This window comes from Bufo bufo, chromosome 6 (genome assembly GCF_905171765.1).
Source record: "Bufo bufo chromosome 6, aBufBuf1.1, whole genome shotgun sequence".
Lineage (NCBI taxonomy): Eukaryota > Metazoa > Chordata > Amphibia > Anura > Bufonidae > Bufo > Bufo bufo.
In genome coordinates, this window is record NC_053394.1 from 403534547 (window position 1) to 403550694 (window position 16148).

Genomic DNA, 16148 nt, shown 5'->3' on the forward strand with positions numbered 1-16148 from the left:
CCATTTATTTCTCCATGGACGAGTGGGAGTATTTAGAAGGACACAAAGATCTGTACAAGGATGTCATGATGGAGGATCACTGGCCCCTCACAACACCAGGTAATAGACATGACCAGGTACCTTGGGCTCACAACAGAAAATTATTCTTGGGGCCCAACCTACATATCATCAAAAAGGTTTTGATTCAAGGAAATGGACCCTAGTGGCAATTTATTGTCTTGAAAGACAGCTCCAAAAGTATTTTTTTCCTGGACTTTGGGGGCCCACTATGGGATCAATGTCTGCGCCCACTAGAGGATCATTTTGACACTGGACATGACTATATACACACGTCCTTTCATTATCTGTATGTAAGGAATGAATTCAGTCACTGAATGTGTTTCCTACAGTTAAGGAAGAGAGAAGAACACCGGAGAGATGTCCCAGTCCTCTTCTTCCACAAGATGGTTCAGAAGAACATCGCAATGTCCCACAGGATGATCAGGTAGATGGAGATAAGGTCTCATGAAATGTATCCTATGATCTGTAGAAGGCTGTGAAGTTCTTGTGTTCAGTCTTGTTTTATCGACCAGAATTATATGTTTTATCCTTGTATAATGAGAAGGGTGGCGATGGCTGAATTACAGGTGATCATTGACATTTCATGTTGTCTGGATCTTCTCACAATTTTCTGGTTATGGAGACTGCTGGTCGGAATAAGGAACCAACAGATTGGATTTATACAGGACACCGGCAGATATTTGGGTCAGATAGCTCCTGCTGTCCGGTCATGTTTGGTTGTCATTCCAATTACTGATCTTTTCTGGTGATATAAAACATTCCACACAACTATTCCAACCATCTGATGATTTTTACAATATTTCTTTCACAGCTTGTGAATCCGGGTGAAGATCTGAACATTATATATGTTACAGAGACATATGTTAGGGGTGAGGAGCAGAGGATAGAGGACATTTCTACAGATAATCACCCAGGTGAGTAGTGATCACTAAATAAAGCAGATAAGCAGATTCTACTCATTCACGGGAGACAATGATTTTATATTGAATTTTAAGGTTTGTGTTTTGTTTCAACTGTATAGTTACTGATTCATCTGAAATACAAATGTGATAGTGTTATGCTATAATATAGTAAATTTGTAAGGCTGAAAAAGAGATACATCCATCTAGTTCAGCCCATTATCCTGGGGAAATCTTCAGAATGACCAGAGAGGTAAAAATCAAGCAGGGAAAAACCAGGAGGGACAGACATGATGAATGCAGTAGACAGGAGGTTAATCCAGAGACAAGCCAGAGTCAGTGAGCGGGAGAGTGGATATATATAGAAATAGCAGCCACAAGGATAAGCCAAAAACAAGACAGAAGTCATGTAAGTCACACAGTATAGATTCCTGAATAGAAATGCAAAGTTGATTTAAAATCAGCTGTTTTAAATCCCCCTCCAAACTCTGGGATTGGATACAGAGTCAGAAACCTGATTGGATAGGTTTCCAGTCACACTGACCAGTCCAGCAGCTGGGGATAGTCTCGTCGGCATGGCAACTCTCCCAGTACAGCCCAGAATAATGATGAGAGGTGAAATCTTCCCCAACTCCAAATGTGCAATCAGAATTGCTTCCTGGATCAACTCCCCTTCTCAGAAATCTAGTAACTATAACCTGTAATATTATTACCCTCCAGAAATACATCCAGGCCCCTCTTGAACTCTTTTAGTAGGTTCACCATCACCACCTCCTCGGGCAGAGAGTTCCACAGTCTCACTGCTCTTACCGTAAAGAATCCTCTTCTATGTTTGTGTACAAACCTTCTTTCCCCTAGATTGTAACAGTTCTGGGCATAAATAGATGATGGGAGAGATCTCTTTACTGACCCTTGATATATTTATACATAGTTATTAGATCTCCCCTCAGCCATATTTTTCCTACCTAAATAACCCCATTTTGATTATATTTCTGGGCACTGTAATCCACCATTTCAATATATTACATTAGTCTAATGCCATTGAACTCGGTCCAGCTTCATTATGTCTTGCTTGTGCACTGGTGCCATGAATTGTAAGCATTAGTCCGTGTGCGGTCTGAAAGAATTGATACATCAAATTCTTTATGAAATTCCCAAAACCTTTAGTTTTCAGCGAATGTGAAACTTGTGGGATTCTGGTTGCGCATATCGCTCAAAATGGCGTCCGCCATTTTAAAGATCAGAAGACCGAGAAGATGATGGAGGATTACATGATCTTGGGCAGTTCCCCAGTGGGTTTGCCCAGAATACTATGTAGTCAGCCTCAGCCCATCATGAGGGACCATAAGTGTGATACAGTGATGAAATGGTGGTTGTGTCATAGGCAATATATAACATACCACCCAGGCAAGGCATGTATTTTCTGGGCTTTTATACAGGGATAGGACGTCTGGCAGATGAAGATCTTGTAAACGCAGTGTACAACTAGTTTAAAGTCAGACGGATAGTGTGTTTCACAGTGAGGAGAAGACAATAAATAGATCAATTAATTGACAGTGTTTAGAGAAGTCAGTGTGTCATTGTGTTACTTGGTCAGGCAGGCCAATAGACAGGGTAATGTTCTGCTCACTCTCTCCTTGATCCATTACAATCTGGTTTCTACACCCTACTGTCATGGATGGTGTTGCAGAAAGCTGGAACTTATAAATAAACATCCGACTGGCTTGATCCCAAACTAAGGAGCATATGGGTGAGCCCTATAAAACCCCTAGAGCTATCCCTGACTGCTATGCCCATGCTAAGATCTTTATGCTAGACTATTGCATGCCCTCGTACCTTATACTATGTGACACCTGAAAACCCTATAATAGTGAGGGGACACGACCACCGGCTCCCTGCACTTAATACGGACGGAGTCAGGGTCACCTACAATCAAGCCAGCAAGAAACACAAATAAAGGAAACAGAACTATCTGAGGAATCAGGAGAAGCAGCCTCCAGCAGTGAACACAATCCAGGAACAAGTGTAAACCGCAAAGTGAGGCAGTATGGGAGAGAATATAAAGGGAGACAATCAGTGCAAATAGATGACAGTTGGGAGTACGACTGCCCTATTAATCTCATCCCAGGCGCCAAGCTGCCAAAATCACGATTATACAATCTCTCCCAACCTGAAAGAGTCGCTATGCATACTTATATCTCTGAGAGCTTGAGAAAGAGACACATCCGCCCCTCGAAGTCACCTGTTGCCGCAGTTTTTATTTTTGTTAAGAAAAAAGATGGTTCTTTAAGACCTTGTCTGGATTTTAGGGAGCTTAACCGTATCACGATTCGTGACCCATATCCGCTTCCTCTGATCCCGGATCTGTTTAACCAGATTGTTGGGGCTAAAGTTTTTTCTAAGTTGGATTTGAGAGGGGAATACAACCTAGTCAGGGTCAGGGAAGGGGACGAATGGAAGACGGCCTTCAATACCCCTGAGGGTCATTTCGAGAATTTGGTTATGCCCTTTGGTTTGATGAATGCTCCGGCCGTCTTCCAACATTTTGTGAACAGCATTTTTTATCATTTTATGGGGAAATTTGTACTGGTGTATCTAGATGACATTTTGATTTTTTTCTCCTGATTTCAAGACTCATCGGGACCACCTATGTCAGGTCTTGCTGATTCTGCGGGAGAATAAATTGTACGCTAAACTGGAAAAATGTGTGTTTGCGGTTCCGGAGATTCAATTTCTTGGTTTTCTTCTCTCCGCTTCTGGTTTTCGGATGGACCCTGAGAAGGTCCGCGCTGTGCTTGATTGGGAGCTTCCTGAGAATCAGAAGGCGCTGATGCTGTTTTTGGGTTTTGCCAATTATTACAGAAAGTTAATTTTGAATTATTCCTCTGTTGTTAAGCCACTCACTGATATGACTAAAAAGGGGGTGGATTTTTCCTCGTGGTCGGTAGATGCGCTTAAAGCCTTTTCTAGTATTAAAGAGTGTTTGTTTTGCTTCCTCTCCCATTATTGGTACAATCTGATGTCTCTCTACCTTTTATTGTTGAGGTGGATGCTTCTGAGGTGGGTGTGGGTGCGGTCTTATCTCAGGGTCCCTCTCCTGCCAAATGGCGACCATGTGCCTTTTTCTCAAGGAAACTCTCCTCTGCAGAGAGAAATTACGATGTGGGAGATAGGGAGTTGTTGGCCATCAAATTAGCTTTTGAGGAATGGAGCCATTGGTTAGAGGGAGCCAGACACCCTATTACCGTGTTTACGGACCATAAGAATCTGGCTTACTTGGAATCGGCAAAGCATCTGAACCCGAGACAGGCCAGATTGTCTTTGTTCTTTTCTAGGTTTAATTTTGTTGTTACGTTCCGCCCTGGGGTTAAAAATGTGAAGGCAGATGCCCTGTCACGTTGTTTTCCGGGAGGGGGGAACTTTGAAGACCCGGGTCCCATTTTGGCTGATGGGGTGGTCGTCTCTGCTTTTTATTCTGATTTGGAGGCAGAGGTTCAAGCAGCCCAGGCATAGGCTCCTGATCTTTGTCCTCCTGGGAGGTTGTTTGTGCCTCTCGGTTTGCGACACAAGGTTTTTAGGAGCACCACGATACTGTCCTTGCTGGGCACCCGGGGAGTAGAGCCACAGTGGATCCCATTGCTCTGAGATTCTGGTGGCCGGCTCTTCGTAAGACGGTTGAGGGTTTTGTGGCAGCCTGCGAGACCTGCGCTCATGCCAAGGTCCCTCATTCACGGCCATCGGGTTCTCTCCTCCCGTTACCCATTCCTTCCCGTCCTTGGACTTCATTACAGACCTGCCTCGTACCTCGGGGAATACTGTGATTATGGTGGTAGTGGACCGTTTTAGCAAAATGGCGCATTTCATTCCCTTTCCTGGGTTACCCATTGCTAAGACGCTGGCGCAAGCATTTGTTGATCACATGGTTAAATTGCATGGCATTCCTTCAGACATCGTTTCTGATAGGGGCACGCAATTTGTTTCCAGATTCTGGAAGGCCTTCTGTTCTCGCTTGGGGGTTCGGTTGTCGTTCTCTTCTGCTTTTCACCTGCAGTCGAATGGTCAGACCGAACGCGTCAATCAGAATCTGGAGACATATCTGCGCTGTTTTGTGGCGGAGAATCAGGAGGATTGGTATTCTTTTTTGTTTCTTGCTGAGTTTGCTTTAAATAACCGTCGCCAGGAGTCCTCTGATAAGTCACCATTTTTTGGTGCATATGGGTTTCATCCGCAGTTTGGTACATTCTCTGGAGAGGGGTCTTCTGGTTTACCTGATGAGGAGAGATTTTCCTCGTCTTTGTCATTTATTTGGCAAAAGATTCAGGGTAATCTGAAGAGGATGAGTGAGAGATATAAGCGTGTGGGGGATAAGAGACGTGTGCCTGGTCCGGACCTGAATGTGGGTGATCTGGTGTGGTTGTCTACAAAGAATATCAAACTGAAGGTTTCCTCCTGGAAGTTGGGTCCTAAATTTATTGGGCCTTACAAGATCTTGTCCGTCATCAATCCCGTTGCCTTCCGTCTTGATCTTCCTCAGACTTGGAAGATCCATAATGTTTTTCACAGGTCCCTATTAAAACCTTATGTCCAACCCACTGTACCCTCCTCTTTGCCTCCTCCTCCGAATTTTGTTGATGGTAATCTTGAATTTCAGGTCTCTAGGATTGTGGATTCTCGCATTATCCACGGTTCTCTTCAGTACCTCATTCATTGGGAGGGTTGTGGTCCTGAGGAGAGGATGTGGGTCCCAGTGGTGGACATTAAGGCCACTCGTCTCATCAGGGCTTTCCATAGGTCTCATCCTGAAAAGGTGGGCTCTGAGTGTCCGGAGTCCACCCGTAGAGGGAGGAGTACTGTCACCGCCAGTTCTGTGAGAAGGTCTGACAGACGTTCTTCTCTACCTCTGGTATGACGTTCTTTGTTTTGCTTTCACTTTATCATCTCCTTTCCTTCTGCCAGGTGTCACTTATTTAGACTAATCGTCTTCCTTTATATTTCCTCCCATACTGCCTCACTTTGTGGTTTATACTACTTCCTGGATGAAGTGTTCACTGCTGGAGGCTGCTGCTTGCTCAGATAAGTCTTTTCCTTTATTGTGTTTCCTTGCTGGCTTGATTATAGGTGACCCTGACTCCGTCCGTATTAAGTGCAGGGAGCCGGTGGTCGTGTCCCCTCACTATTATAGGGTTTTCGGGTGTCACACAGTCTTAGGTACGTGGGCATGCAATCATCTACCATTGAGACCCTTGCATGTTCATAGCAGTCAGGGAGAGCTCTTAGGGTTTTATAGGGCTCACCTATATGCTCCTTAGTTTGGGATCAAGCCAGTCGGTCGTTTATTTATAGGTTCCAGCTATCTGCAACTTCCCCCGTGACAAACAGCTAGCAAGGTGATGTGTCTGTTTTATGGACTTTTCATTGTGTGAATTAACACCAAGACTGTAATGAGTCGTTTTTCTTTTGCCTTTTGTGTGAATAAACACTGACATTTTGATTTACGAACTTGTTTTGCCTCTGTACTGCGTCCGCTTACCCTGCCTACCAGAGTAAATCCACACAATATATAAATTTTATAAAATATCTGTAAGGTTCTGATATTTATTAATAATAAAATTACTTTATTTTTGGCAGGTTACTGTACCTCCAGGAGTTCAGAGGAGCATCTTAAATCTTCAGATTTAAAAGCAAATAATTATGGTGTAACAGAAGATACAAATGAAATCATTATCTCAGACATATCCTCCATAATTTATACCAAGAACCTATCATCTGATCCTTTAAAACAGTTCCGCTCTTTAAATTCATCACAAACTTTTAAGCAAAACAAAAGATACAGAAGACATAATGAACATCAAACATCTCACACAGGGGAGAAGCCATTTTCATGTTCAGAATGTGATAAATGTTTTGCTCTCAAAAAAATTCTTTTTAGACATCAGAGAATTCACACAGGGGAAAAGCCATTTTCATGTTCAGAATGTGGGAAACAATATAGCTATGAATCAGAACTTGTTAGACATCAGAGAATTCACACAGGGGACAAGCCATTTTCATGTTCAGAATGTGGGAACTGTTTTACCCAGAAATCAGATCTCCTTGCACATCACAGAATTCATACAGGGGAAAAGCCATATTCATGTTCAGAATGTGATAAATGTTTTGCTCTCAAAAAAACTCTTCTTAGACATCAGAGAATTCACACAGGGGAAAAGCCATTTTCATGTTCAGAATGTGGGAAACAATATAGCTATGAATCAGAACTTGTTAGACATCAGAGAATTCACACAGGGGAAAAGCCATTTTCATGTTTAGAATGTGGGAAATGTTTTACCCAGAAATCAGATCTCCTTGCACATCACAGAATTCACACAGGGGAGAAGCCATTTTCATGTTTAGAATGTGGGAAATGCTTTACCCGGAAATCAGCTCTTGTTATGCATCATAAAATTCACACAGGGGAGAAGCCATTTTCCTGTAAAGAATGTGGGAAATGTTTCATAGACAAATATAAGCTTGCTAAACATGAGAAAATTCACGCAAGAGAAAAGTCATTTTTATGCTAGGAAGTTAGTAGATAGGCGGTCAGAGGGAAAGGATGGGCGGGCGGAGGAAAGGATGGGCGGGCGGAGGGAAGGAAGGGGCGGGGGGAAGCGAACAAAAGGCTGAGCTAGCAGGGCACCTACGAGGGTAACGCCGCCCCTGGGCACTTGCGAGCCCTCATTTGCATATGCTACAAAGATTTTTTTTGCCGGTTTTATAAGTCCAGGATTGATGCTAAAGGTAATGTTTTTTATTAACTGTAAGGATGCTAGAAACCCATAGGAAGGGTTACAAAGGTGAAATGTTGATGACAGACTCCCTTTAAACACACTTTCCACCGTCTTGATTAGTGTTCCCATTCCAAATTCCTGCTTTTATTTTATGCAAATGACTTGTTTGGTGCAACAAATGCATCAACGTTGCACCTCCTAGCACCTAAAGCTCCGCTCCATTTGGCTTTTGGACGCCCCTCACCAAGCTTCCAGCACCAGGGTCTGGCATGGGAGATGTCATTTCACCTGGGGCTGTATTCTTGCACGTGCACCGACACTGAAAATCAGTGCATGCACAGTATAGCCCTGATGCTTGCCACAGATACTTAGTACAGATATCATTAGCCTTGACAAGCATCAGGGCTGAACTGTGCATGCACTGATTCCCGAGCTGAGGGGTGCAGCCAACAACCAATGGGAGTGGAGCTTTAGTTGCTACAAAGAGCAATGGCGATGCCCTTGTTGCTCCAAGCAGGTCATTTGCATAAAGTAAAAGCAGGAATGTCTCTGTGTAATGAGGCCACTGATTGAGATAGAGGAAAGTATGTTTAAAACAGCAGGCAAGCGCACATCTGAAAGGTCATTTGATTACTATGCAGGTATGTGGTGATTAATTGATCTCTAATTTTGGCTATTTTAGTTTCTACCACTTCTAAACTTCTAGCCATACCAGATGAGCATTGGTGCGTAATGAGAGCTTACCAACATCTGTTTCTTTACTTTGTATGATATAACTATATATCTATTATCACTGCTCAGTAAATAATGTATTCACTTAGCATTGTTTAAGCCTATTTATTCCTGTAGCCCAAAATCCATTGTAAGAAAAAAATAATTATATGCAATTACCACTAAATGTATTTTCTTTAAGACTTTGTTCCAAACTCCAGATAACGCACCGATGTATCAACCATGCACATACAATATTTCACAGTAAGAGAGTTGTCCATAGAAAAAGTTCTTTAACATGGCTCAGCATTGTAAACATAAATTTAATAAAACAACCATACTAACCTCACTGCTCCCTACTTCTATTCTGAAGCTGATCAGTCCCTTCCATTCTCTGTTTGCTTCAGGAGTGATGATTTCCCAACACCTGACCCTGTGACCCCTGCAGCCAATCGCAACTAAAAACTGAGTTAATGCCCACTCTTTCTGTATCACCTGATAAATAAACTTACAGTACAACACATGAGGTTGATCATAGATCTTACAGTGCACTTCAATTACCCTATATTTTGAACTCATGGGATAACCTTACTTGGCCAAGCCAAGAAGGAGTAAGAATTCTATTCTGAACCCACTGCATCTAAATATTCAAGAACAAATGCCTATGTATATAAAGGCCATCCATCTACAGTCGTGGCCAAAAGTTTTGAGAATTACATAAATATTGGAAATTGGAAAAGTTGTTGCTTAAGTTTTTATAATAGCAATTTGCATATACTCCAGAATGTTATGAAGAGTGATCAGATGAATTGCATAGTCCTTCTTTGCCATGAAAATTAACTTAATCCCCCAAAAACTTTCCACTGCATTTCATTGCTGTCATTAAAGGACCTGCTGAGATGATTTCAGTAATCGTCTTGTTAACTCAGGTGAGAATTGACGAGCACAAGGCTGGAGATCATTATGTCAGGCTGATTGGGTTAAAATGGCAGACTTGACATGTTAAAAGGAGGGTGATGCTTGAAATCATTGTTTTTCCATTGTTAACCATTGTGACCTGCAAAGAAACGCGTGCAGCCATCATTGCGTTGCATAAAAATGGCTTCACAGGCAAGGATATTGTGGCTACTAAGATTGCACCTCAATCAACAATTTATAGGATCATCAAGAACTTCAAGGAAAGAGGTTCAATTCTTGTTAAGAAGGCTTCAGGGCGTCCAAGAAAGTCCAGCAAGCACCAGGATCGTCTCCTAAAGAGGATTCAGCTGAGGGATCGGATTGCCACCAGTGCAGAGCTTGCTCAGGAATGGCAGCAGGCAGGTGTGAGCGCATCTGCACGCACAGTGAGGCGAAGACTTTTGGAAGATGGCCTGGTGTCAAGAAGGGCAGCAAAGAAGCCACTTCTCTCCAAAAAAAACATCAGGGACAGATTGATCTTCTGCAGAAAGTATGATGAATGGGATGCTGAGGACTGGGGCAAAGTCATATTCTCCGATGAAGCCTCTTTCCGATTGTTTGGGGCATCTGGAAAAAGGCTTGTCCGGAGAAGAAAAGGTGAGCGCTACCATCAGTCCTGTGTCATGCCAACAGTAAAGCATCCTGAGACCATTCATGTGTGGGGTTGCTTCTCATCCAAGGGAGTGGGCTCACTCACAATTTTGCCCCAAAACACAGCCATGAATAAAGAATGGTACCAAAACACCCTCCAACAGCAACTTCTTCCAACAATCCAACAACAGTTTGGTGAAGAACAATGCATTTTCCAGCACGATGGAGCGCCGTGCTATAAGGCAAAAGTGATAACTAAGTGGCTCGGGGACCAAAACGTTGACATTTTGGCCTGGAAACTCCCCAGATCTTAATCCCATTGAGAACTTGTGGTCAATCCTCAAGAGGCGGGTGGACAAACAAAAACCCACTAATTCTGACAAACTCCAAGAAGTGATTATGAAAGAATGGGTTGCTATCAGTCAGGAATTGGCCCAGAAGTTGATTGAGAGCATGCCCAGTCGAATTGCAGAGGTCCTGAAAAAGAAGGGCCAACACTGCAAATACTGACTCTTTGCATAAATTTCATGTAATTGTCGATAAAAGCCTTTGAAACGTATGAAGTGCGTGTAATTATATTTCACTACATCACAGAAACAACTGAAACAAAGATCTAAAAGCAGTTTAGCAGCAAACTTTGTGAAAACTAATATTTGTGTCATTCTCAAAACTTTTGGCCACGACTGTAGTAAAGGTGTTTGCTTCTGGAGTCGCAAAGTCAAGTATTCCCAATAAAAGCTAATTGGGCAAATAAGCGGCACCTGCAAAGCCCTCAACTTACCCACTGGCCTCTTTCCCCAGCTGATCCATCTTAAATCTACTGAAATGACATTTACAGCTACAACTGAAGACAATAAATAGCCAACTTCCAGTACCTCCAATGCTCTCCTTTGCCCTGTGCTGAATTGCGCACAGCAAAGGCATTTTCTGGAGTTCCTCAGGGCTGCCAGGCGGAGGCCTCCGCCCAGCAGTGAGCCCGGTGACATCACCGAACACACTGCTGGGCGGAAGCCTCCACTTGGCAGTGTGTTATTGTAAATAAAAGAGCCCTTGCTCTTGTCAGGGGGGCTGCCTGGGTGAAACTGAACCCGGAAAACCCCTTTAAAGATAAGCAAATTTCATAATTTGATTATGGTGAAATTCTATTGATTTGGTCATCATATTCATTTCACTATGGAGCAGCAGCACAGTATGAAACATGATCAATATGGCAGGAGATGTGTGGCTTTGTAGAGGTAGTAGTAGTGGCAGCAGCAGTACAGTATGGAAAGTGATGAACAACAGGAGATGTGTGGCTGTGAATGGTTGTAACATAGTATATAAGGCCGAAAAAAGACATTTGTCCATCCAGTTCGGCCTGTTATCCTGCAAGTTGATCCAGAGGAAGGCAAAAAAAAACCCTGTGAGGTAGAAGCCAATGTTCCCCACTTATGGGTAAAACAATTCCATCCCGACTCCAATCAGGCAATCAGAATAACTCCCGGGATCAACGACCCATCTCTAGTAGCTATAGCCTGTAATATTATTACACTCCAGAAATACACCCAGGCCCCTCATGTCTTTCTAATGTTCAGCTGGCTCAGTCGCCTCAGGTACCACCCAATCTCCAGGGTCTGCCAGCAGCCTATCATGCTTATGTGAAAGTCTTTGACAAGAAAGAGGCTGAGATGCTACCTTCTCACAGGCTGTATGACTGCCCTATTGACTTGGTTCCAGGTTCCTCACATCCTTAGAGGCGCATCTATACCCTGTCACCAGCAGAGACTCAGTCTATGTCTGAGTATATCAAGGAGATCCTCGACAGAAGATTTATCCGCACATCTTCCTCTCTGACTGGTTCAGGTTTGTTCTTTGTGAAGAAGAAAGATGGCTCCGTACATCCATGCATCGACTACAGGGGTCTTAACAAGATCACAGTAAAAAATAAGTACCCTCTTCTTCTTATTCCTGAATTGTTTGAGCACCTCAGGGGAGCTCAAGTATTCTCCAAATTTGACCTACGTGGGGCCTACAACCTGATCAGGATTTGTCTGGGGGATGAGTGGAAGACTGCCTTTAGCACCCTCGATGGTCACTACGAATATCTGGTGATGCCCTTTGGGCTAGGCAATGCCCCTGCAGTGTTCCAAGATTCATAAACGACATCTTCAGAGACTTGCTCTATTCCTGTGTTGTGGTGTACCTAGATGATATGTTTGTTTTTTCTCCAGATTTGGCTACTCACCGGAGGCAGGTTTGTCACGTTCTTCAACGGTTAAGAGAAAATCATCTGTACACCAATGGGGTCATTTATCAAACTGGTGTAAAGTGGAACTGGCTTAGTTGACCATAGCAACCAATCAGATTCCACCTTTCCTTTTCCAAAGGAGCTGTCAAAAATGAAAGGTGGAATCTGATTGGTTGCTATGGACAACTAAGCCAGTTCTACTTTACACCAGTATGATACATTTCTCAAACTTGTTGGGTCATTTATCTTTGAGCAGTCTTCACTTTCATTCCTAGGATACATAATATCTGTTACTGCCCTGCAGATGGATCCCGAGAGGCTGTCAGCTATTTTAAGGTGGCCTTGTCCTTCTGGTTTAAAAACAATCCAGAGCTTCCTGGGATTCGCCAACTACTATCGCCAGTTTGTGCCCCTTGCTTCTCGTACTTGACAGCTCCCATCTCTACCTTGACCCACAAAAGAGCAAATCCCAAGAAATGGACAGCTGAGGCTAAATTGGCTTTCAAAGCCTTAAAGCAGGCCTTCTCTGCGGCTCCGGTTCTTCATCGCCCTGATGCTAACAAGTAATTCTATCTTGAGGTGGATGCATCGTCTTTTGGTACTGGGGAGGTGCTTTCACAAAAATCTTCCTCAGGTAACATGGTAAGTAGAGATAGCCTTGTGGTTTGCCCGGCGAACTTTGCTCGTTCACGATTCGCTGAACATGTGAACATATGGCGATGTTCGCATGCGCCATATTCTTTTGCATTGCGTCTAACTTTGACCCATGACACATCCATTAGGTGGGACAGGACAACCAATTGAGACATTTCAGCACATGGACACACCCCCACCCTATAACAGAACCCGATGTGGTAGCCATTTTAGATTCTGTGTTTTGCCAGTGTAAGGAGAGGTTGCTTTGTGGAGCAGGGACAAACTGTTAGGGAAACCAAACACTAGCTAATAGGATGACAAAAGTCCTTTTAAGGACTGGTATAGGTGTGCTATCGATAGGTATGATATACTGAGGGGTTTGATATACTTATAATATACTTTCTAACATAGAAAGTATATTATAGTGCATTTGTATTGTGCAGCAGTTGTGTGCGGTTCTGCTGCGATACCACAGGTATATAGAGGGTGTAAAGGGGGAATATTAATCACCAATATTTATGCAAATATCGATAATTAATATTCATAAATAGGAGGAGCCGTCTATTGATAACTCCGCCTATTTATACCTTTATATAATAATTACACAATACCTTCGCTATGCTCTACACTGATCACTTATGCTAACTGCAAGCGCCTTACTAACTCGCTACCGCTAACAAGTACACGCCACACAAAAGGGTACAAATATAACAGTATTTATTACACCACGCAATACACTAATAATACACTACGCACGCAGTACACTACAATACACTACGCACGCAGTACACTACAATACAGCACTAAATATACAATCCTAAACTACACTACACATTCCCATTTCCACCCATCAACTATCTATACAATACACACATTCAATATTAACAGCCCACCCACCTAGTACTGTATACTATCCCTACGGGGCAGACGAAGATAGACGGTGGTCTTACAAGCCGACCACCAAGCACAAATATACCACAGGAGGGGATTAGAGTGATCAGGGCAACAAGGGGTGTAAAGGGGTACCAGGATCAGGGGAAAAGGGGTAGGGATACAGAGGGTTTCAGGGGATATATACCAGGGGATAGCAGGAGGGAGTATCGTGAGGGTTACCAGGGGAGTGAGATAGTACAGGGGGGGGTCCGGGGGGTATATCAGGGGGGTCCGGTGGGTATATATAGTGCAGGGGGGGTCCGGAGGGTATATAGAGGGCAGGGGGGGGGTCCGGAGGGTATATGGAGTGCAGGGGGGGTCCAGAGGGTATATAGATAGTGCAGGGGGGGGTATATAAAGATACTTAGGGTTAATGCTCGTTGTCCAGGGGTCGCTCGTTCGTCTAGGGGTGCTCGTCGGTCCAAGGGGGTCTCCTTCAGGGTGGGTGGGCGGCCGGCTCTCTCTCCACTAGTGCAGGCCTGCCGGACTTATATGTCCGGCCGCCCGCACTGCCGTACCGCCCACACAGCGGCGCGCGAGCGCGCACCACAGTGCAGGACACGTGGGCCGGCGCGGTGAGATGACGTCACCGCGCCTGCCCGCGCGTCCCTGCACGCGCACCGCAGGGCCGCGTGCACTAGCTGACAGGCGGGAGATCCTTTGATCTCCCGTCTGCAGCTCTTAGCATTCTGGACATCGCAATGGTAATTGCGATGCCAGAATGCGCATAATAGAGTGAGCGGAGGTATCTCCTCTCCCTCTATTATGCTTAATTATCTTCAGCAGGGCTGCAGATAATTAGAACAAAAGGATTCAAATTCTATTGAATTTGAATCCTTTTGAGGTCACCAGAATGACCGGACCTTGTTCGGTCATTCTGGCGCCTTCACCCAGATTACATCAATGTAAATGCTTGGGGCACATTTACATTGATGCATCTGTGTCCATGTAGGGGGGGGATTTATATGGTATGGGGATATATTCATATATATAAGATATACAGGGGGCATTATAGGATACAGGGGGCATTATAGATAGATATATATAAATATATATATATCTATCTACCTATTAAAGGGGGCACATACATATATGAATTCCCACAGGGGCATGAATGAGCCCCTGGGGAATATCAGAGGCAGATGGGCGCAGGTGCTGGGCACATCTGCGCACATCGCCCTCTGAGGGGCTAACATATACATGGCACATGCATATATCACATTATGTGAATTCCCACAGGGGCATGAATGAGCCCCTGGGGAATACCAGAGGCAGATGGGCGCAGGTGCTGGGCACATCTGCGCACATCGTCCTCTGGGGGGCTAACATATACATATATATATATGCATGCCCAGTAGGCATGCATATATATTTATGTATACCTGCCACCCTTCCTCAACAATCCCCCTGTTGTCGGTGATACGACAATACCTTGGGGGAAGGGTGGAGGCATCTTTTTGCCCCCCCTCAACCCCATCCTCGGTGATGGTCCAGGAAAACCGGAGTGCACCCTGTCTCTTAGGTACCTAGACATCATCTAACCCAACGACTTCCTCCGACCTGCCCTTCACCGTAACCGACTCCTCCATCCACAGGATACACTGTCGTCTTTGTTTCCCAGGTACTCTCTTCTGCCTTGACTGTTACGGTGTTAGCCCCTCCTACTGTCATTTCTTTCTGGACTTTCGGAGTGGCTTGATCCTCGCAGTCTTTGACTTGTCTTTCTCTCACTCTTCCGGTGTCGGTCACTCCTGATAAGTTTAGAATGACCACACCCTCGCTGTCTTTGACTTGTCTTTCTCTCACTCTTCCGGTGTCGGTCACTCCTGATAAGTTTAGAATGACCACACCCTCGCTGTCTCGGCATTGCTGTCGATCTTCAGGTGTCGTCCACGCCCAAGGAATCTGGAGTGGGTCCACCCTTACAGTCTCAGTCTCTATTCTGCGCCAACTCTTCTTAAGCCCGTCTTGTTCCATCTTGATCGAAGGATGGGTGCGGTTCTCCCATGGACAGCTGAATCGGTCTTTACAAGGCAGGTCAGATATATATATAGGTTTTTCTTTCAAATAGAGGTGATGTCACGGTACCTAAATTCTAACAACGGGAATACCTCCGTTACACTACACATCCAGGTTATTCCCTTATGATCCTTACCGTTCAGGGGTCAAAGTGGCAAATGGAAACCAGAGGGGGCCTGTCCCTATCGTGCCCTAATCTTATCCCCATTCACACCACCTATTTACACAATAACCTCCAACCCCCCCTAAATCCAAGAGTTCAGTCCAATTGTCTTGTTCTTTGGGCGATTAGGCCTCAGGACTTTTTGTGACGTCAAGTCCTGAGCCTTCGGCGGTTGTTTTCGTGAA

General features: G+C 44.3%; 2 protein-coding genes and 1 pseudogene across 7 annotated transcripts in view; 1 reads left to right on the top strand and 2 right to left on the bottom strand.

The window, feature by feature from the left end:
* Positions 1-16148, bottom strand: part of LOC121004457 (oocyte zinc finger protein XlCOF6-like) — a 1031731-nt gene that overhangs the window by 451677 nt on the left and 563906 nt on the right. The gene's annotated exons all lie outside the window — the stretch shown is intronic.
* Positions 1-16148, bottom strand: part of LOC121004526 (gastrula zinc finger protein XlCGF66.1-like) — an 818554-nt gene that overhangs the window by 165596 nt on the left and 636810 nt on the right. The window lies entirely within an intron of this gene.
* The window catches only part of LOC121004278, a 126377-nt pseudogene continuing 110297 nt past the window's right edge, over positions 69-16148 (top strand).